This window comes from Pleurodeles waltl, chromosome 6, assembly GCF_031143425.1.
Source record: "Pleurodeles waltl isolate 20211129_DDA chromosome 6, aPleWal1.hap1.20221129, whole genome shotgun sequence".
Lineage (NCBI taxonomy): Eukaryota > Metazoa > Chordata > Amphibia > Caudata > Salamandridae > Pleurodeles > Pleurodeles waltl.
In genome coordinates, this window is record NC_090445.1 from 1,418,434,592 (window position 1) to 1,418,458,574 (window position 23,983).

Consider the following 23,983-nt stretch of genomic DNA (forward strand, 5'->3'; position numbering starts at 1 on the left):
GCAAGTAAACCCCTGTCTGCTCTCAATACACACCTTCCCACTGCAGATTGCCTTCAGACATGACCCAAGCTTGCCACCGGGCTGTTTTCTTTTTACTGGCAAGATTAGTATTTTAATGTCTCATCTCACCCAGTAAAAAGTGGGGAAAATCATTTAAAGTCATATTTTTCTCTCAGTGCATAATTAAAACAGCTATTATTAAAACAATGCACTTGAAAATGTATTGTAGAGGTTCATTGATGTCCCCTGATTTATGTGAATAAAGTGAAAATAAATCACTACGTTTGTCCATTGATATCGGAGCCAGAACTTAATCGGTGCTTTCTCTGTGGCCTCCTCTGCTGTGACTGGGAAGGCCGAAGGTCATGTTTGGGTGGGCCTGGCCCACCTACTAGAACAGGGCCTTATTCGATAAGTGCATTAAAAACGTGCCGCAGTAAGAGAAAATAATTTCTTTCCAAGGATATCCGAAAAAACAATGCCAGAGTCTCAAGGTGAAACGTGATGCGTTTTTATTTGCCTTCACGGCAGTGCGTGCCAGGTGTGCTGTTGATATGATGATACGAGGAACGCCCTTCCGTGTGCACACACCACCGGCTTCTCTTCCGAAACCGATGGTCGGGCTGTAAAACCCAAGGCTGGGCGGGCCTCAGTTTCCTGATACCACACTCGGGCTGGACCAGAGCTTCCGGGCTGGCTCAGGTGAGGCACTAGAGTTACCTGCCGGTGTGAGTGGAGGCCGCCGCTGATGCTGCGACCGGGGCCAGACTGTAGGCAGTCACAGAGACAGGGAGTACGTACTCGCGGCGGGAAGTTGGACCGAGGACGTGAAGTAATCGAGTAGGCGTGGGCCTGGCCCAGAGCCTCACCTAGTGCACACGCTCGCCCTGTCCGAGCCGAGGCTGCTTGCTGCCCGCCCACCCTGGGGCTCAGGGAAGGTATCGCTCTTTCATCGGGGAGCCTCGCAAGGAAGGCTCCCTGTAACTCAGACAGTCTAGGGAAAGCCCGTCGCAAGAAGTAAAAAAAAAATGTAAGTTTCCGTGTTTTAAGAGGAAGTTGAGCATTTGGGCTTGTTTGTGAACTTAATTGACTGCCGGTTTCATTTTTTTCCTGTTGGTTTGTGAGTGCTCCATAGAGAATGGGCGAAGTATACGGACCGTGAGCTATGTGTATCCCTGGCCACCTCCGTCTTGCTCTTGTGGTTTTTGGGGTCCTTAAACTGTCGAAGTTCTAGTGAGAGTGCACTGACGTTACCAGTTAAAACTTGAACTTTACTGGAAATGCCTTAAGGTGTATGAGTGAATTTAACTGAAAACAATTGACAGTTTAATAACCGAAATAATTTGAGTTTTTCAATTTGTTTACGCCAAACGAATTACTTCATATGGCATTTGCGGTCAGAAGAATTGACACATACGCTCTTAGCGTAAACTATGCTCACCTTTCAATTTGTCGTAAGTCTAACATTGCCTTGTAGCTGGAGGAACCTAAAGCCTATTGGTTTGATGCGCAAGAACGAGTGTCGTTTTAACACTTTTCGCGACTATTTATACTGGTTTGTAAACTGGCCACAAAAAACACCTAAAGTGCCCGTTGCAGATGTAACACGCGAAAGCCTGTGTTTGCTGCACGCCGTCGTACTTGTAGGGTCTGATTGATTTGTAGTATTTCGATAAGCATAAGCTGCTACCAATGCTGTATCTTCCCAAATTATATGAAGAGTTATACGAATGCCGAGCCTACGCCGTGCAAATTTGAAGTCCAGGGACGGCATGTATTGTGGAGGATAGAGGCTGAAAAAATGATTAAAAAACTGTATTTTCGCAGCATCAAACAAGGCATGTCGGTCCACATAAGCGGCAGGGAGTGTTTGTTGTCCAGTGAATTTCCGAGAATATAAATCAACAGGTACATCCTTGTGAAAAAAAGTAGAACGAAGGCAGTCACACTGTAGTTGGCAAACATCGCTAACCTTTTGCCACAAAGTATGGTTTTCCGATCAATGGCTACTCTCTGTGTACATTGCAACATATACAGTACGAGAGATTGAGCATTCGCTTTCATTCTATTCTCGATATAGTTTTATTTACTTTGTGACAGTAGTGCTCAGCTACTTTATTTCAGAACTGCTGGGATCACCAGTTCTTAATAAGGATGCTGTCTTTGATCATCTCTTTTTGATCCAAATATAGTGATACCACTGATAGCTCTTCGTTTATGCTTGCCTGCAGTGCTTAATTTGTTGAAGAATAAGTGCTGGTACCCGAAGCTTTCAGCATCCCACGGCCCGCACCTACGAACAGGCCACCAAGGCAGCATCGCCTGGAAACATCCTTGCGCCTCTTTAACTGATGTCCAGATACTCCTGCCCCATTAGCTCCTCTTGCAGGTTCCCGCTTTCTCCCTTTGACTGTTTTTCAGTCTTTCTCTTTCCCATTCTCATTCTTTCTCTGTTGTGAGTTTTCCCTGTTGTGCTCTTACGAAATGTTAGATGAGGAATAATAAATGCCAGTCCCAAAAAAGAGGGCCAGGGGCCCCACCGCCTCCATAAATAAGTGCTGTTGGCCCCCATGGTAACCACCGGTTCAAATTAGGCACTCTCGCCTGCATGACTGGCCCTGCTAACCATTCTCTAGAGAAGGCTTGGAGGTGTTCCAGCGGCATCAACGTGGCAGCTCCTGAAGCTATGAAAAAGTTCCTGGTTGTTGCCTCTCAGAACAAGATATTGTTTGGCTTTTCGTCTCTCACAACATAGGTCATCCTTCTCCCATATTCAATAGGAGGAAAGTTTGGTTTACCATCAGGGAGAAACAGTTGTATTAACTTTTTTTAAACGTTTCAGCAATTTACAGTTCACTAACGGCACAGTAGTATACAACATCGTTTCTTGGGTTCACCACCACTTTTGTCCTCTCTCATCTCTGTTAATTCCTGGTTTGTCCAGAACTCTCAGGGCTTTGCGTTCTTGTCTAGATAAGCAGAGATACTGTAAAATCACCTATCAGAGGGGGCTATTTTCGGTGTTTTTGTGTCAGGGAATGCGTCAGTCAGAGGCTGCTATTCCTAGTTGTCAGCACAATCAATGATTCAGGCTCTGTATCAATCAATCAGTACACATTTGTATAGCACGTACTATCACTCAGCGGGGTATCTGGGTGCTGGGCCTAGTCGAAGTTCTAGGTCTTAAGCTTCTCCCTGAAGTTCGTCAGTGAGCGGAGTGCCCAGAAGTGGGGTGGCAGGTCATTCCAGGCTCTTGCAGAAATGTATGTCAAGGTGAGGCTGCACCAGCGGCTATGACGTATGCGTGATGTGTGTGCCAGGGTGAGAGAGACAAAGCAGAGGTCTCCGGAGGGTTAGTGAAACATTGGTTAATGTAAGAGCATCCGAGGTCGTGGAGGACAAGAGTGAGGATCTTGAATTGTTATTTCTTCTGGACGGTGAGCCATTAAAGGTTACTCAGGTGAGGGGTGATATGAGTGCATCTGGGTAGGTCAGGGACAAGTCGGGCTGCCGGGTTGTGAACGGCCTGCAGTCTTCCAAGTAGCTGAGTAGAGATGCCGGCACAGAGGGCATTGCCTTAGTGGAGGCGGCTGGTGACAAGGGCTTGAGAGACGGTTTCGGTGAGGATCCATTTGAAGATTCTGCATGACATGCAAGTTTTGTGGAAGCAGGAGGAGGGGGCTGTGTTGACCTGACGTTTCATGGCCAGTTGACTTTCGAGTACGAACGATCTCTAGGTTGTGGTCTGTAGGGGTAGGACTTGGTCAGAGTTGGGTTGGCCACCAGCTGTCGTCCCAGGCAGAGGTGTTGCTCCCAAAGATGAGTACTTCAGTTTTGTCATAGTTCAGCTTGAGGTGATTGTCAGTCATGACGTTGGAAAAGTTTGTTTTGGTGTTGGCCGGGTCATCGGTCAGGGAGAGGATAAGTTGCAGATTATTGGTGTAGAAGATGATGTTGATGCCATAGGATCTGACGAGGTTTGCGAGGGGGAGGGGTCATGTAGGCGTTGAACAGGGTGGGGCTGAGAGCTGATCCTTGGGGTACGCCGCAGATGATGTCTTTGCGTGCTGAAGTGAAGGGTCAGGTGAATGCTTTGAGTGCGTCCTGTGAGGACGGAGGCGATCCACTTGAGGGCGTCTTCTTGTGTTCCTAAGTTGTGGAGTCTGTTGATGAGGGTGTTGTGGGAGACTGTGTCAGAAGCAGTGAAAATGAGGGCAATGCAAGGAGAAAGCTCACAAGAATGGGGGATAAAGCAAGAAGAAAGCTGTGAGAACAAGGGAAAAGCAAGGAGAAGGCACACAAAAATGGGGGGTGAAAGCAGTGAAAACTAGGGAAAAGCAAGTAGAGGGCACCCAAAAAATATGGGGGAAAAAGCAAGGAGAAGGCAGTTCGAATGAAGGAAAAGCCACGGAGAAGGCCCTCAAAAATGGGGGGAAAATACAAGAAGACAGGAGCAAGAACAATGCAGCAGCATTTGGAGAGCTGGGCCTCAGGGCCTGGGATAACAGCATCCTCAGAAGAACTGTAAAACTGTGTTTCATTGAAGAGAAGATGGATTTTCACCAGAATGCAGGTCACGCCTGGCCCTCTCTCTTCACGGAATGGTGATGGATTCAGTATTTATACAAACCTGACATAGCATATGGGGTGAGATTCCTTCACTTCCCCTTTTCTTATATGAGGCTTTCCCTGTGGCGAATTACCAGGCAGATGGATTAGGTTGTGCCTTTTTATCCTTCCTGAGAATTTCTGGTGCTAGACGTTGGATCAGCTGGAGAATTGATGTCGTTTTGCAGCTTGGACATTCCCAGTCATTCTGATTAGGAGCTGTGTTGCCTTCTGTAAGCAATGCTTATTGCCCCAGTTCTGTGACATCATCAGAATCTAAATCTCTTTATCTTTGGGAATTGAAGGAGCATGCTTGTGGCCCGAGTACTTTTAGCCCTTCTTTACAGATGTGCTAAAATCCCTGATTGGACTAGACCAATAATGGTAGTTACTGGCAATATTATAACACAAACACTGAGAAAACTGCTTTTCCTGTGCATTTTCTCTTGGGCGTGTCACCTGCTGTAAGCAGGCAAAGGGTGAGGTGAAAATGGGCCTACTGATGGGGGAGACGTGCATGTTTCGGTGCAGAAATGTAGATAGGTATTCCCCATTTACAGGTGCACAACTTGTAATAGTCTGGTACTATTCTTTGAGTCCAACTGCTCATCTAATCTGGGCCCAAGAGCTTTTCTCAGAGTGCAGAAGTGGATGTTCCATCCAGAAGCCTAGCTCAGGCACTTTGCAAGTGTTATCTTTAGGTCTCTGCCTGCTACAGTTAAGCCTTATGGAATGTACTGAATGGTGTGGCATGATTGAATATTTTCTCCTTGATGTGGCCTTTCAGATGGTTCTGTACCTTCTTGAGGGTGACTTTCTATATGATCTGTGTAAAATTTAACATCAGTGGACACTTTTTAAAATCTTTTTGGAGGAATGTTCTTTGCTGCTGAGTGCTACCCATTTCTTGTTGAGACCATTCCCCTCTTTTTGGGCTGTGTGGCACTGTAGGAGTTCAGGGTCATCTATTAGCCTAATGACTTCAAATAATTTGAAGGAAAAGTCTGCATGGTCTTGTATTTCGGGTCACAGTAAAGAATCAGGAGATAAGTAGGAGTTTTCATTGTAAAGAACTTCAACAGTGGTCCTCCTGGATGCAGTTTTTCTGCAGCCATTAGTTTCTCTAATCACTGTTTTGAGATGCCATTTCCAGCTGTCCAAGAGGAACGAAGTTAGTCCTTTTGTGACATAAGTATTGCACATCTTTCTGGATTAATGAATTTGGAGCTGTTGAGAGGCATGACAACCTGTTGATGTCTTCGAGAAGGTGGTCAAGAACGTGCTATTCCCATTGATACTCACTTGTGTGAGCCCATTCAGCATTGCCCTTGCATATTCCTGGATCGTATCCCTTTGCCCATAGATGTTCACAGCTGCTTTTTGAGGGACATGGCCTAGGTGCACATTATTAGTTTCTGTAGTCCATGGAGGTCAAACAGGGGCATTGATTCATCCTCCATTCTACATCTGCTACTAGACACGATAATGTCATCTATGTTGCATTGATATTCATGTTGGCTGTCAACCATGGTATGAAGTGCAGTGTCTGAATGGCTTCGTAAAGTTTTGGGGTATTTTTTAATTTGGTAAATGTGTCTTTAAGTTGGTACTGCTTTGTCGTACCTCAGTAGAAAGTATGAAGAAGAGAAATAGCAACACCTGAACTATTCAATCCTTCATTGCAAGCTGAGTGCTAACTTTTGATCCCTGTGACAACAGATGTTTGTGCATGGATTGCACTGGTCAAACCTTCTGAAATTTATAGCGGGAGAAGACCCAGCATACGGCAAAACCTGTGGAATAAAATTCCTCTCTGCAAACAATGTATTATTTCCATGTTGGTACCTCTGAACAGGAGATATTTACCGTACATAGTAAATACCTCACTCAGAGTAATGGTATGTATTGACTGGTAAATACCTCACCATGGGTGACTCACAACCTGAAATCAGTCCTTGGTGATCATTTTGTTTCTAATTGTCATTATCCATAGTCCTCTTTGTTGCAGTTCTTATTTGAGAGGCATTTTGCCCTTTGAATTAATTGGTGCTTGAGTATTCTGGGAATGTTTCTGGGATTGCTTGCTCATCTTATGGCACCATTATGAGGTTGCAATAAGGGCAGGCCTGCACCGAAATATTGATATAAAACAGTTGACTTAAATTTCATCCCCTGTAGGCGAAATCAACTGCATTCTTGAACCCCAGTGATCCATAGATATCATCTGGTTTCCAGGGCCTGAAATGAGTAAATAAACTGCGGTCTGAGACATTTGCTCTTTCCAATTGTAAATCCACAACTTGAATTATCGGAATGCCCGATAGAAATATTAACCAACTGCTCACATCAGATGCAGAAAAACTTGGAGCTCTTATAGCATTTAGAATGTTGGCATGTATGTAGGAGGGTGTCTGAGTTAATGTTCATGGCATAGAACATGTTTCTACACTTGCTGAAAAATAATAGAAAACCTCAAATGAAATAGATGAACACACACCTTAACCACCCCAGTTTCATTAGAATAGTGGTCTGATTCTGAAGTTGAAAAAATGTGGCTTATAATTACTGCATGTGAATTTCTAAACAGCGTTCACATTGCCTTCGGGCCATTTCGTGGCCATAGAGGTAACTCCCATTGGCTTGCTCAAACTTGGTTAAAAACTCAGAAGTAAGGCATGATCTGGCACAAAATCTGGCAATTAGAACTAATTAGATTTAACCAGTGGCAGCACGTTATACATTCTGCGTAATATATTGGTTTAGTAAGAACGGTTGTGTTATGAAAAGTACTGCTGTGTGATGTGTTTGTGACTTTAGCTTTGTCATCCTTTTATACTTCATTTTTAGCAATATTTTTATTGTGTTTTCATTAATGCATACAAACAAGTAAATCACTTCATGCATAGGGTTGTTTCGGTATAAAGTTGCATGAGCTAATGATGTGGCTCGCCCTGCACAGCCACAACAACATATAGCATGAGAGTCATGACAGTTTGATGTATATTAATGCCAGTGGGACAGTGAGGGTGTGTAACTGTAGAACTTATAATAAACATTAAACAGATCCAGTCTGCAACTAGGCAGTTGTTGGGAGCTGCAGTCCGTGTTGCCCTCTAGTTGCTTTGTGCTGTTGGTGTAGCCGGGGGTGCTGGGAGCACCATGCAAGGTTTCACTCAAGTGTCTAGGTCTGGGGCTCTACGCTATGACAGCAGCTCTACCACATTATGCTTCTGGAGTTGGGTAGGTGGGGGCATCCTTTTGGTCTTGTGCGAGGAATGTGGTCGCTACTTCCAGCCATTGGCCTGCCAGGGGAATCATGCAAAGACCCTTGGCCTCCTCCATCTTAAAGATTGCTCCCTCAGCCGCTGCCCAACTCATCCTCTCCACCTTCCAATGGTTATGTGGTGAGCCCATTGGGGAGTTCCAATGTTGTGCTATATCTCTGCAAGTAATACAGAGAGCAAGGTGTACAAACCTATTTCCGGCCCATCTCTCACGCCGCTGGCAGAAAGACATAGCAGGTAGATTTCAGCCATATACATGTTGTGTCTATCTTGGGTCTTTTGCAGGTCCTCCACCAGCCTTGCCTGAAGTAGGTTACCACTGGGCAATGCCATACCATATGCGCAAAATAAGCGTCAGGCAGGGCAGTTGTGTGATAGGGTCTGCAAAATCATATTCAGTCTATGCAGTGTGAGGTGTGGCGTGTTAAAAATTAAACTAATTCTACTTAAATCTTGTGTTTCGTGATACTTTGTACGAGTGCTCTGGTGTTTGTGTCCACTGCGTCTCTCAGATAACTGCCCAGCACTCTCTCCCGCCTGGTTCGAACACCTAGTAGGCCATCCGAGGTCTCTAGTTTACTCAATGGGTGGTTTTAGAGGAAAATTAATGCATGTACCATATGATTTAGGATTATTGTGTTTGGTTTCCCCATGAATGGTGGGGGATTGTAAGAAGACTATATTAGAAATGTGTGATCTATTATGGTTACTATATGCTGTTTGCAGCCCTGAGGAAGTCGTGGGGACTCATAGCAGAGATGAAACATGTGTTGGCTGACGGAATTGAACTGTTGCTGTTGGAAAATACTGATGAAATCACAATAAATAATTGAATTCCTGGACTGGGCCTGTGTCGATGTTGGATGACGGAGATTAAAAGGGGACAATATATTGCTCTGAAATGAACATGAGAAAGAGAATAACGATGGAGTTATAATTGTACACTAATAATTAGGCGAGAGCCTTTATTTGAATTTTCATCCGAAGTCTCTAGAATCATTGTCTGGTAAAGCCAGGTGATCAGTCAATGTCCGTACCAATGATGAGCAGGGTCTGCAGTGTATTATTCGTCTATTTCTAGGGACATGCCTCCCCCTCCGACTGTGCAGGGTTTTGCGTAATCACTCCGTATGTCAGAAACACTATCCATCACCAGGCTTAAAAGGCTTCTAAGGGTGCCCTCATTGAAGAGGTGTCCCTGGGTGTCCACACCCAATTCCAGCCAATCTCTCATTCATTGTCTTGTGAAATAGCCACCTCACGGTGTAGACAGCCCGATGAGGGGCAACACTGGTGCATGCAGTCTTATTCACCTACTCCTGTGCGGTGCTCATTTCTAAAAGTGCAGACCAACAGTCAAGAGTTTAGGCTTCTAGGCCCAGTCTGACCCCTATCAATAGTGCCACCAGTGCTCCCTCTCTAAGGAGCGCCCCAAGCTCGACTAGTTCTTGGATTTTCTGACCTACCGGCCACCTACTTAGCCACTTTAGCAGTGCTGCCAAGTAATATAGGTAATAGTTGGGGATTCCTAGTCCTGTGCACTAGGTCAACAGTTGTAGGGTATGGAGCACTATCTGGTGTCTCCCTCCATCCCAAATCAGATCCCATATCAACGCTTTGAGGGATTTAAACTAGGTCTGCGGGATCCATATTGGGAGGTTAGCAATGTGATATAACACTCTAGGCAATACAGTCATCTTGAAAGGGTGATGCTGGCCAAATTGGGTAACTTCAATAGGCGCTACAATGTCACACTGCTGTGCAGTCCACACAGGGGGCCACACTTTGGTTACCTTCTAATAGGCCTACATCTATGAGGGAAACCTTGGCCCCAAGATATTTAAGGAGTCTGGGCTTCACCCTTATGCCCCCCCCCCCCGAGTTGCACGAGTGCTGGGGTTTCTTGTTGGTCATGCCTCAATGGGACTGCACAGGTCACACAGGTCTTTTCCCAGTTGCTGCGTAGATTAGAGACTGTCTCTAGCTCCTTCAGTTGTGCCATGCTCCTCAGCACCCCAGTGTCCCGATTTCTAAAGGAAGAGCATCATGTCATCTGTGTATAGGGAGCCCACATGTTCACCATCTCTGACCAGAATACTGCTCCTTGGGGCCCATAGCTCAGAGTATGCTGGCAAACGGCGCCACCTCCTAGTCAATTAGCGACTGGCACATGGGACACCACATGGGGTGCGCAGTTAAATTGGGAAGGCCTCAGACTTGCCCCCTTGCTCTTGCTTCAGAATACAGGTGTGCTAACACTCTGTCCTAGAAGGTTCTGAGCAGCGTTTTTCACATGACCTCTTGAGGTACCCCTAATGCAGGGTATCGAAGGCCTTATGTATATCAATTGTCAGGACTATTGCTCTTGGGTAGTGAGAGTGCTCTGTCCTTCCAGAACCTGTGAGTCTCCTCATACTGAGTGAGATTTTGTTTGGGAGATAAAACCAGTTTGGTCAGAGTGTACTAGATGTTGTAGGTGTGACAATAAGCGATTGGCCAGCACCTTTCTCAGAATTCTATAAAGCAGATTCAGTATGGAAAGCGGTCTGTAGGCCACTACTTCATACAGATCTCTGGATGTTTCAGGCACTGGTACCATTAACACCTCTCTGGAGGATTCTGGGAGGGAGCCATAGTCCAGCGCTGCTGCATCCACCTCTGTTGTTTTTTGGGGGGTCAGGAGGGCCTCATAGGTCTGGTAGTGCACAGCAGGTAGGCTGTCCGTGCCCGGGGTTTTCCCCTTTGCGTGTTTCTTTGTCTGCCCACATTTCAGGTCTGATCATTGGGCCTCCTAGGGCCTTGCTATCAGTCGAGGTCAGTTGCAGGACGTGTGCTTGTGTCAAGAAGATATCTGTTGCCTCCATCTGGTCCTGTCCTACCTCTTGACAAAGCTCCTGATCATTTGGGGTGAACACCCTGTGGCTTTCTCTTTTCTCTCTTTATCTTTTTATTACAAAAGTCCCCCTCTATACTCGTTCCAGGTCCCCCAAATTTTGGTCCACTTATGGGGACAGCCCTATCTTTGATAGCCTGCTCTTCGGCCAGCATGGACCAGTCCATATCATTGTCCCTATCCTGCTGCTTGGGGGCCAGTTCAGCCTTCCACCTTCGTAGTGTTACGCTTGACTATTATTAACCTCAGTGTCATCCACATCTAGTCTAACCTAGTAAGGTCGTACATATCCCAAACATTTAAGAGACACCTCTTTGTGATGGCCTCCATGTTGCTGCCACACACCCCTGTCATGCAAGTGACTACTGCTTCCCAGGTAGGCTGGATGACCGGGCAACTCTAAATCACATCGAAAAATGTTCTGCCCTGACCACATTTTTGCCAACAGAGAGGGGAGGTGGTTTTGCCCATTTTGCACAAGGTCATACAGGCATAGTAGCTTCTATGTAGAAGTCTGAACTGGATGAGACAAAATCAGTACCGAAGAGCCACCTCCCAGGGAGGTGGGTGGGGGGGATGCTAAGGCTGCAAGTCTTTCATCAGCTTCCAGGCCCTCAAGGTCCAGATCTCATTGTTCCTTCAGGTGAGTGAGTGTGTCGGGGGCATTATTTGTCAGTTTACGATTAAGTAATGGAAAGCGTTTTTCTGGGCATACATTCCTCTAGTAGCCTGTTGTTTTGCCTGCTTCAGACTGAGAGAAGATAAAATTAAAGGAATGCCAAAAATTCAGCACTCTTAGTCTGAGTAATAGATTTATTAAGGCACTTCCCAAAATGTTTGTACAGGAGGATAAAATAAAGTGAATGTTTGTCAAAGGCAGCAGCACAAGTGCACTTCCGAAAATAATCACAGCAGTAGAATAATAATGATCATAGAAACAAAGACAATACACTACATCAACAATGGATAATATATCTATATGTAGTGAAATATATATCATGCACAATGCAAAGATATAAATAAAATAAAAAATCCATCACCCTGGGACGTGACTTAGACATCACCTCTTTGCCAGCTTCATGTCTTGAACCCAAACGTTCTCAAAAAGAGAGAACTACCCATAACTGAATCCGAGCAAGGCGTCCCCTCCTGGAAATGAGTTTCCTCTAACCCCGGTCATCAAGCTTCCCTCTTATATACTTTAAAAAAGCTAGAAAGGAGAATTCTAGGAACTCCACCTCACATACAGTAAGTTGTTCAAATGCTGGCTGTACCAGGTCAGTGTTTAAAAAAAAAAAAAGAAAAAAAAAAAAAAAAGCATGTTTAGAGATTGGCCATATCCGGAGGTGCGTTCACAAGACTGAACTGTTCCCTGCTGTACCATAAACATTCTCTGGTACATCCTTATCTCTCCCTCACTCCTCCAAGTTATGTTCCTGCCTTGGTGAGAGAGCGAGAGGAGCAAAAAACATGTTGCGTAAGTTGTTTGCGGAAAAATACCTGCACCACCAATATGACGGTGTTTGAAGCTAAGCTAAGCACAAAATGAAGTCCGAGGTCAAGATGGAGCAACACGTGAAATACAGATGGCATTACACCTGTCCCCAAGTTGCGAGGATGCAGGGAGTTCCTCACTCTGAGGGCAATACTTTTTGTAATGCATGTTGTATTTGCAAGTAACAAAAGACCTCAGTGGGCGCCAGTTGGTACCAGAGTTGGAGGTCGCTGAACCGGGTTACCCCATCCGGTGTCCACAGATCTCCAACCCTGGAGAGGCCAATGAGGTCCCATCTGTCAAATCCTTGTTGCGTTCTCAGTGTGCCCAGTTGAGTGGTGTCCCAGAGGGCTCTGTGTAATTCTTTCCCGCCATCCCAAGCCATGTGTGCTCTGTGCCAGAGTGAACGGGTGACCACTGTCAGACCAGGAAATGCAGCAATGCATGGCTCTCCTATATATAGCCCCCGGCCTCAAGACAAGTTTGTCCATATGTGGTAGCTGAGCCCAGTGGTTGACGGCGATGAGCTGTGCTGCCCAGTAATCGTTTTGTATGTCTGGGAGCACAATACCATCATCATACCAGCTCCTTGTCAACTTCTTAAGGGCTATTCATGCTGCACCACCATCTCAGAGTAGTGTCTGGAGTTCAGAATCTATTGCTGGAAGTAGGTGGTTGAGGCTGGGTACGGTGTGTTTTGTATGGCATAGAGGAATCTGGGTAAAGCCATCATTTTGAGTAAGGCCATTTTCCCAAGCAGCGATAAGGGCAAAGCCCTCCAGTGATGGACATCTCTCCAGTGGCGTCTGAGTGGGGGCTTAAGATTATGGGTATGAAAGTGTTTAGGGTCAGTAGTGCTACAGATCCCCAAGTATCAGAAGCCCTCCTCCACCATCATCACTGCACTGTCTCTGGGCAGGCGCTGCACATGACCATGTAGGAGATAGATAAGGGATTTGTCCCAAGTAATGATATAAGCCGAGTGCTGGCGGTACATGTTGAGGATATGCATTATCCTGTTGAGGATGTGTGCAGGGTCAGAAACGTAGAGTAAAATACAGGCAGCATATAGGGAAATTGCCCTGTGGCTTTCTCACTGGGTGTAGACGAGCATACCCATCGGACCCGCGATATTTGTAATGGGACACTGCTGGTCCGGTGACTGGAACAGCTAGGAGAGTAATCTGCAGGGTCAGCCTCCTTCAAATTGTGAGGGACTGAAGTACTACCATCTATCTAATGCAGATAGCTTTTCCAGATTGGCAGTATGATTTTTCTTCTCCTCCAGTAGTCAGTGGTGGATCCTTGGGTCTGAAATGTATGTTCTATCTAAGTCTGATTCCATACTCTAACTTAGACAGGTGCCCTTCTAGTGATATAATTGAACACCCTCTGCCTGTCTGATGCTGATCCCCATGTCACTGCCTTAAAGGTATCCTATCTATATTAGTGTGGGTTACCGGGTGCCACTTATGATAGAGGTAGTAGCTAATTAAATTTGCAAGCAGGTTTTGGACCATGGGCTGCAGGTGCGACACCCTTAGCTTCCATGTCGGGACAGGCGCACTTGTCTACACCAGGTTGCGGGCATGATTAGGGGTTATGGTCTGAGATTATGCGGTCCAAGTATGCTCTATGTATGATTCTCTCGTCTAGTCCTCGGGAGCATGCCAGTCAGTCAAGCGATCTTGTAAGTCATGCACTGCTGAATAGCAGGAGTGCTCTTTCTCCCCAGTTTTCCTCTATTGCCAATGGTCACCTAAACCCCAGTGTTGCAGCTAATCGCAGAAGTCCCTGGCCATCGCACACTAGGCGAGTCCACCAACAGTCTGGTAGATCTGTCCAGGTCTATGTCTAGCACACAGTTATAATCCTTTCAGATGATTATCGGACTGTGCACATCCAGGGACAGCACCAGTTTAGGGACACTAAAAACTGGGTCTGTCCCATGTTTCCGGTGTAGATGCTCCCCATTGTCATTTGCAAGCCATGAAGTCTCCCCCGCACAATCATATACATGCTATCCTTATCAATATTGACCTCCCCCTCACAGTTCAAATGGTATCTTCAGTGAAACCCATATCAGGGCCCCCCAGGCAAAGAATGTGTAGCCTGGGGTTTGGATTTGGCCTCTTTAGTGGCTTTTCAGTTTGGGTATTTTCCTATCTGCCTGATGCGCCTCTGCAGGAAGGCTACATCCACACCTCTGTCCTTCAGCATCGCCAGTATCTTGAACCTTTTATTAGCTGACCCTAGGTCATGCGTGTTCCATGTGAGGAAGGCATATCTAGTCTCTCCCTGTGCCATCTCTCTGAGTCGCTGTGTGCGATAGTGGAGCAGTTTTGCCACCACTGGTAAGGGCAGTGCCCTGGGCATGGTGGTACCCAGTGTGCCCTTTCCAGAACGAAGAATGGTGATAGGTCCCTTTGAGCCCACATCTTTGGACAGGCAGCCCTCAGGGTTGGCAACCATGTCCTTCCACTCACTCAGACAAACCTACCACTCGAATGTTGTTCTAGTGGCTTCATCCCTCTACGTCTCCGTGTTCTGCAACTCACGGTCTCTACATTGTTGGCCATCTCGGACATCTGTATCTGCAAGCTGGACACAATTGGGCCCATCTCTTTGACACAGCCTTCACTGCGCTTCACTCTGCCAGTGTTTGTCACGCCGGAGACCAACATCCAGGGAAACTGATTCTATCTTTTTGTTCTAAAACTTTCTTGGAAGAATTGACGGCAGATAGGATCTGGTCCATCTTGTCACCTGGTGCAGCGTTCTTTGTCCTTGCCAGTGAGTGTCATTGGTCCTTCTGACACCATCCTCTGTGATAGGAACCATAACATGCATGTTAATAAGGCCCCTGGTAGGGTGTCCCATATGGTCTGTGTGTGGCCCATGTCCACTTTCATGGGACACTTTTGCTTGGTGGGAAACAGGTGCCGTTTAGTGGGCATTCGGAATCCCCTCAGTCCTATATCTCTAGGTTAATTGTGGCGGTAAGGGTGCACTCACATGGGTATTGGGAACCCAGTCATCCGGTGTTGTGTGCGGTAGGATCTGCAATGAATCTCCACAAGTGTCTGCAGTTTGCAAACCCAAGTGAGGTGCCTCTCTGCTGTGCCCTGGTGAATATGCAGACACCTGCTAGCTGTTTGCACGCAGGGTCAGGGAGGAAAGCAGCCCTCACCTCCTCCATTTAGCTATCACCCCACTCAGGCCCACAGCTCGGCATCTCCTTCGAGGGTCCCACCCTTGTGGACCCCCCGCTAACGGTTCCAGCGCTGTAGCCGGCAAGCCAAACATGTGGTCTTATGGGTGTCAGGGCACCGCTCTGGCACTTTCGTGCTGTTTCCCCATCAAGGGACTTGCAGGGAAGGACCAGTCCCTGGGGTCTCGAGTCTCAGTACAGCCACCCCCTGGGGGTCCTCCAGCTGCTAGCACTTGCTCTTCAGATCTGGTTTCAGGCGTGGGTCCTTATACTAGCCTGTTTCATGCACGGTTAGCCATGCTCCCCCTCCATTTCTTCTTCATTATTCAGGTTAATTATTGTGTTCTAGTTAGGTTTTATGTTTAGATACATTACCCTCAAGGTGCTCTACTCTATCTAGAAATCTTGCTGAACGTTAAAGGCTCTTGTATTAGAACATGGCTAAAATGCTGCTGTGTAAAGATGCTAGACATGATTGACAATGTACAAGACAATGGCTGATGGCTCCTGAACCAAGTAAGCCACAAGCAGGAGGAGCCGGACCATTACAGTATGTATAGAATACAATATGTTTGCCATAATGTCACAAACCCCCATTGCATAGTAACCTAAAAACCACACCCAGTGTTGAAATTCAAAACCTCAGCTTTTGTGAATAGTCTGTGAGAAACCCACTTCAAATATAATGGTCAAGGAGAGGACTTGAAATGTATTGTATATCATAATGTTTATGGCTGATGTAACTAAGAATATCTGGATGAGCAAATTCTGGTTGAAGTTTGCTATTAAATTATTTATATGTTTACTTTTGCTGTGTTTCCATTCAGAGCCTTGCCACACTAGGGAAAATTCAACAATCTGATGCTTTCATTGCGATTGGCAATCAATTGAACAACAAAAGTGCAGTGGAAGAGGATCATGCAAGCTTTTGGTGGTGTCCGACTGTTTCTACTTGATGTAACTCTTTCACTGCCTGACTGCACATATGTGCAGAAACCACCAGTCTTGCACTCAACATCACTCAATTTGTGCATTCATAAACCTTCTATGATTAGTCAAGTTCTGCCTTTTTTCATTACATTTGAGTTAAGATTCTTGATTACAGTATTGCCAAAATGTCTGACTGTACTCTCTTATAAGGTCAGATGTTTCTAGACTTCTAGCCTTACGTCCTTTTGGCCTCACTTAGAGGTCCACATCTTTCTAAAACGTGTGTGAATGGTATTTTATCACTGCACCAGTTAAGACTGGAGTGCCAATTGGATTTTGATGTTTTTCCCCACCAGCTTTCAGCTGATTGTAAATGGAGTGCAGTAATGATTCACCCAAAACTGCATGCTTTACTCCGTGTTTGGTAGCAGTTGTTGTATTACTTGCATTTACTTAGTATTTCATACCTTAGATAAGCCTCGTTGGGGTCATGCTTACTCTTTCAAAGTATGTTGGACGTAAAGATGTTGTTCGTAGTATGTCCTGTATGGGAGATGTTGGGTGAAACGCTTGAGGTTCAGAGGCCTGCTGCAAACATGGCACGTCATGTGCTGATGGACTCAACTATGAAGTGTTGTGGAGAGCGTATAAGTGTGTGTAAGCAATCGTACAGGTAGATGCTTGACATTTTTAGACAGGCCTGTGCATAAGATGGAAGTTGTCACCAGGATCAGAGGTGGTTAACCTTCTGGGTCTACTGCATAGGGACCACACCCCTCGAAGTATTGTTAATCAACCTGAGAATTCTATGTGGAAACTACTCAGGAGCAATAGGTTTTGCAGTATCCTTCATGAGAAAAGTTGATACTTTCCAAAATTCTAAGATGAAATCAATAAATACATTAAATGTATATGTTTGAATACGTTGTTAAACCATGGTGCACTGTATGTTGGGTGGTTTATGGTTTAGTGTTGTAAGTGCTTGGGTACTGAGGTCCTCAATTCTATTATGTTTCTTAAAATCAAGAATCGAAAGCTACTACTAATGATGATGATGACGATAATCCCTAACAAAATTTGAATAGATACACTGTGTTCTAATTGTGAGTTTTATTTTTTGATTTGTGAAAGTTCATACTTTGTGAGTTTACTTAACCGAGCTTTGGGAAAGGGTGAGTGGCAAAATGGGATAATGTGAATCTGACTCTGATTATTGCAGGGCTGCTATCCTTGTGAAGTAGGGACCCTTTTAAATGTTGACTGCTACATTTTGCGATGTTGAGATTGGGGGTCATCGGGGTTTGGAGGGCTTTGCAAATTGTCTCCTGTTGAGTAGCACCCATAAAAGCAGATGGGACATGCCTGCAGAACCCATTAGAAGAGCAATTGACTGTTTTTTCACACCAATTCACAAAGAAATCTTGGTTTCTTCTCCACTGCAGAGTTGAAGATAGCCATATAATGTTAATGTGCTATGAATGACCAGCTATCCAATCTTTGCAGATGTGATCATAAAACACCACACTGAGCAGATCCCTTCTGTGCCCATTTGCACTGGCTAATCTTCACAGCACTAAACTGTGATGACTTGAGTTCTCAGAAAAGGGCAATTTTGTGTGTGAATACATTATTGTGGCCTACTAAGCCCCATCAAGGTCTGCAGAATCCATCTCCATGGCACAGAATTGTAATAATGTAGTACGGCAATCATTCCATTCCACAGTGTTGTCCTTTCAAGTGTTGAGATGTTGCTATCATCTGATCTATGTTCCTACACAAACTAACTTGTTTATTCCTTGCCATCCTGGATAACTGGGCACATTTAGTTTTTGTTTTTTTTAAGTTTTAAAGGTTTTATTACGAATATGAGGCGGTACATACAATATATAAATAACCTGTTTAGTTTTCAAAACATTGTTTTGTTTTTTGCCACAATTATTTCCATTATGGACATATGTACACGTACAGTCAGGCAAACATGAATTCCTAATTGCATAGTTGAGATTTGTACCCTTCTTTTTTAAAGAAGGAGAGAAGGAGAAAACAGGTGGGGGGGAATAAGGGAGAAAGGAACGAGGGTAGGGTAGTGTGGAGGGGTTGATCTTGGGGTAAGAGAGAGATGAGGTTGTCATGTGAAGTGAGGGATGGGGGAGGAAAAAGAAGAAAAGGAAGAAGAGAGGTCTGGGAGGATTGTGAAAGGCGGAAACTGAGGGATAGGTAGGGAATCCTTGTATCCTGAAGCTAGCCTGGCCGGATCAAGGGATAAATCGTTCTGTAGTTCTCCATCTGTTGTAAGCTACTACCTAGGAGTAGGTAGTGTATATGTTAGTTATGGTGAAGTCAAATAAAGAGTGGCTACTTCTTATATGAGTTGGTGTCTCAGTCATTATTTGTGTTAGGGAGCGATGTGCGGTGTCATATTGGTTAGTCCAAAGTCCCGAGCGTATGTCAAAATGAGGGGTCTAGGGGTTAATAAAGAGAGAAAAAAGAAAGGATAAAGAAGGGTAGGAGAGAATAGCTAGAAGGAGAAAGAGGGGGCAATGGGAGATTAGATACGTTCCAAGGTTCTAAAGTTCTCAGAGGGTAATTGATAGTTAATCTTCCCTAACCATTGGTCATTGGCCGTTGGTCATCCACCAGCTGCTTCATGGTCTTGTCAGGAATGGACGCCAGACCTCCGCAAATATTCTGCCTGGTCCTGTAGGTTATAAATCACTTGTTCATGGGTGGCCGTTTGATACATGGCCGTCATCCATTCTATCGGTGTGGGGGCAATACTGGATCTCCAGTGCCGGAGTATGCTGGGCACATTTAGTTTTAAACAGTTCTCTCCACCTCTTAAACGGTAAATGTTCTCATATGCAAATTCTTTGGGTGCACTGCTAAGATTGTCTAGTTAATTTATTTTTATAACCAGTGCCTCAAAAGAAAGCAGTGCCTGAAAAGAAGACCGCAGTGCACCCTTGTACTGTTTCATAAATCACCTGTCTTCCTTGTTGACCTGGTGGTACTCCCTTCATCAGGTCAGCAACGCTGGGACCTCTTTCAGCTCTCTTCTACTATTTTCAGCTGTTTTTGGGAGAAGTCAAATTCTCAGTATCTTCTAAGGGAACAAGTCTCCGTCAACTTCACATTTGCTGCACCATTCCCGCCTTGCCTACCTTCATTAAAACGACCACAGCTAATGGATTGAGGGCAGTGTGTACTTCTGCTGGCTGTGAACGATATTGATCTTTAAGCATCAGGCATGGGTCCTACTATCTGGTGTATCAGAAGGAGAATTGATTGTTGGTTATTAGGAAGGGATCGGTATTGGTTGATGTTGCAAATATTTTCCTGGTTTGCTGCTCTTGGATCGATGGTGGTGAGAGTTTAATAAACTTAGTTCTAGATGATGACATCATAAGTTGAAATTCAGAAAAAAAGAGGAATAAAGGTAAAATTATCAATTAAGCACTCTTTGGACACAGTAGAAGGTGCCAGATTACAGGGCTAATGTTGAAGAAGGCATATTAGTGAAACCTAATTGACGGTTTCGTAATGTTTCAATAGGAGCAGCTTGTATGACCATTTGAAACCAGATGCGTTCGTTTTTCAAGAAAAAAGGCTTTTGTTTGCAGGCCATGGGTACATGGCTTGTGGGAGCATTTTCAGGAGTCCTAGACCAGTCAGGGGTTTCTGGGCTAAAATTTTGTCAATCGCAGCTTTTTAACATTTGTGTCTTAGGACTGAACCTTGCTAGGGGACTTACAACTGAGCACAAAGTACACCCGTTTAGCCTACACCCGGTTAGCACTTGAAGCTGAGGGTACTAAAATTTACTAGTTCAAACTACTCTGGGTGGTGGTTTTGGGAGACTCAAATCTGAAACTAACACAAGTCAATAACGAAATTCCCAGCCAGTGCTTTAACTTTTGAAAGGAATAAGTACTTAAGTCACCCATGGCATAATGCTGTACATAAATGGAAAGTAGTAAATCAAAAGGTGTGCAATAGTACCCCTCTTCAGTGATTACTGCAGGAGGCAGCTTTGGCTGCTGTGGGGCAAGCATGTACAATGTTCCTTAGTTTCTGGGGTTCCGTGTGGTAGTTATTATGGGGCTTCGAATTCCTGGGAAGGTGACCTGCTTTGCTGGAGGTCCGCTGCCCCTCCCTTTGTAGTGATGTTGGTTGGCCTTGTTTCCCCCATGAAGGCTCCCTTGTGGTGTACAGTATCTTTTTTGTGTTGAGTTGTTTGTAACGCATGTTTTTGTCAGTGCCTAGATTGACACGCACTCTTCCGGGCTCATGCTTCATGTACTCACCCTCCACACATACATGCATACACACACACACACACATACACACACACCTGTCTTCTTTAAAAAAAGACGAGAGGAAAACAGGTGCAGCTTCTTGGCATAGGTTTATGAAAAGACCTACCTTGCCACTATAAACAATACCACTGCCACTGCTGAAGGAAATCGTGCTTTGTAAATAGGGCACACACCATATACCTCTCTATACCACAGATCCATCCTTTGGGTTTTAGTCTGTGTCATAAAAGTACCTCTAGCACATATACATTGTCATTGTGTGTGCTGAAAGCTACAGCTTGCTATGGTGAATTAAAGGCTGGAGTGCTTACTGTCTAGCTCCATGCAGGGGAGCTTTCGTCACCCCAACATAACCTATCTGTTAAGTTACTTATGTATTTCTGTGTTGCACTTGTTCAATTTTGTGAATTCTCATCTCTAACTTCCGAAAGTGCTCTCGATCACTTGCCCCCAAGCTTATAGTCAATGATACAAATAGAATTCCAATGGTGTTGACAAATATTCCCATACATTACAAAAACATAACGCAAAGGGGGCCCTGATTACCTGGGGTCAGCGGATGTAATTTACATAGGCATCACCTCTTAAACATCAGAACAACATCCGTGCTGCCACCAGCCAGAACTTTGGTAAAGGGGTTTGGTGTTTACCCCTTTGAAACTACTGAGTGGAAAATGTAAACAAGTAATCCAATCTCTATTAGGGTTAGTTTCTCCAGGGCCCCTAAAACCAGTACTCCATTCGGCTGCAATAACCAGGAAGTATGACCACCTAGAGCAGTGGGTCTTAACCTTTTGACTTCCGTGGACCCTCAGGATCTGTGATTTCCTCACCCCGCCCCCCCCCACCTGAGTAATTATTTGCAAATTCTCCAATTCGAACTTTAAAAGAATACACAGAAATACAAAAAACAGTACACACAAAGCATGTAAAATATGGAAACATTTAGTTTAATTCACAATTATATGTAGAAAAAGGTTTCCGATTTTCAATTTTGCTTCTTTATTTCTATGTACGTTTATCAATTTTAATTTATTTATTTAAACATTTAATTCGTGAAAGCCGTCGTGGAAGTTATGAGTAGGCCTGGCTGACCTGCAGGGTCCTTGGATTAGAGGTTGGGAACTACTCTCCCAGAGGACACCAATAATGTTTTAGTATCTCTATTTGTAATACCTGCTCATTAAACTAAAAGATGTCATGGATCTTCGGGGTTAAACTAAAACAAAAAGTGTGAAGGATGGGACAGGTGACACTGTCTGCCTGGGGCTTTTGTTCATACTTTTGTACTAATTCCTTTAGATTCATACGTAAGAGTGTACAAATGAAAACCTATCATGGCATTCAAACTTTTTTAAGGACACCACATGAGTTCATATATTTGCACGCTATTAGGGTTTTATTTATTGTAACGTTTGTTTCCAAAGCACAAAGTGCTTATAGCCACTTTTTCACCACGAGAAAGAAAGACAGGTGCTTAAACTGTTGTAAGAGCCAAAGAACCTTCTACTAAGGTTGCTGTGGTCAGGGCCGGCTTTATCTCTGGCCCTGTGCAGCAATCTATTTTGGTGCCACCCTAGTCCATGACTGTCTCCTCGGATTCCCTCACTACCTCCCAGTAAATATGCCCCTCATCTCTCCATAGCCCCCCTTTTCACATACATTCATTTGTTTTAAAGCGCTGGCAAAGGCTGGCTTTACAAATCCACTCCGTTATCCACATAAAATATAGTTCTGTTCTTTGCAGCAGGCACTTTAGCCCTCTACGCTACTTATCTCGAGTCAAAGCTTCGTCTAGACAAAACTCAATTTCTCTTCCTAGCAGGAACGTTAATCACAAGAGGTATCTTGATACTTTAATTGTTTCCTGAAGGCTGGAGGCACACGCTGTTTTAAATTGCAGGTTTCTAAATTATTGCTAAACACAGCGCCCCCTGAGGTCAGCGCCCCGCAATTCAGGTCAGTACCCGGTGCGATAGCACTGTCCTAAAGCCGGCCCTGGCAGTGGTACTACTTCGCTGGAGTCATTGCCTGTCACTTCGCTAAGAGTGGCACTTGATCTTAGAACATAATGATGGTAGAGTTCTGAAGATTGGCAGTTGTTTTTATTTTTTTTAACATCTTTTCATTAATGTTGATTCAAAGATAAATCATTTAAAAATAGCATGTGCTCTATGGCGCCACACAGGGAGACCATGTGTTGAGTGCATTAGTCCATGGGATGCCCAAGGAATCAACTGCATATTATAAGCATCGCAGTAGGAAAAATTGCAACATATACATGGGAATCTTACATTAAAAGACACAGCAGTTCATCTGGGACCGGACCTTGGGGAGGGCAGAGTATACTCGGCCTGGGGAGGAAGAAGGGGTGGGGGGGACTCAGCCTTAGTACTCCTCACCACCCACAATCAACTCCCTCAAATTTCAGCAACATATAGGGGCTCATCCATTGTCAAACGCTGACCAAGCTCTCGGGTCAATTATGCGGGGCGTCATCTGTTCTGACATCTTGAGACCAGGTGAGGAGCGGGTACCAGTGAGTGCCCCTCCGACAGGCTAGTCAACATATCCTATGACATTTCTAGATCCTGCTTGGCATTTTCATCCGTGCGTATACCTCGCAGATGTCCCTCTTCAGCAACGCCCCGTTCTTGCATATCAGCTAGCCACCTATCACCCGTCGGGGCTGTGGAGTGTGTCCAGTGTATGGCCACCCTTCGCTTTGGCAGTTACTCTTTAGACAGCTGGTGGCTGAGACGGTTAAAAGATTTCTCCTACCTTCTTCTCTCCGGTGCTTCATTTCATCAGCGCAAGCTGTTTTTGTGAAGCCCCCTTTCTTCAACACAACGTGCCTCACACTTTTACTGAGTCTTGATAACAAATAACAGGAGAGCAGCATTGTCTATTATTTTAAAATTAGCTGTGAAGGTCTGTGGCGTTCCTTGTGTGTGCTGGGAAGCTTGACGAGGATCAAGCTTTATTGTTGACATTTTCATATAGTTTTTCTTGCTCTTTGGAAGGATCAAACTGAGCTGTTCAGTGAAACTCATGCAGGTTTGAAGGACAACAGTAAAAAAAAAAAAAAAAAAAAAAATAAGAGCTCAGCCTTTCTGGTAAACACTGTTGCAGGTCAGTCTTGAACATTAACAACCGAAAGAAGTTTGTGCCCAACGCTCCATTGAAAAAGATAACCACCCAGGCGGCACCACGCCTTCAGTTACTCGAGTTGTTGTGTGACTTTAA

The 23,983-nt window shown here is 44.9% G+C and overlaps 1 protein-coding gene across 2 annotated transcripts in view; it reads left to right on the forward strand.

The window, feature by feature from the left end:
* Window positions 1-388: 388 nt before the first annotated feature.
* TMEM51 (transmembrane protein 51) overlaps window positions 389-23,983 on the forward strand; it is a 204,520-nt gene continuing 180,925 nt past the window's right edge. The window contains exon 1 of one of the 2 annotated variants that reach the window (XM_069240772.1): window positions 389-702. The gene's annotated coding sequence lies outside the window, so the exon portion shown is untranslated. The other variant, XM_069240773.1, reaches the window with a different exon arrangement.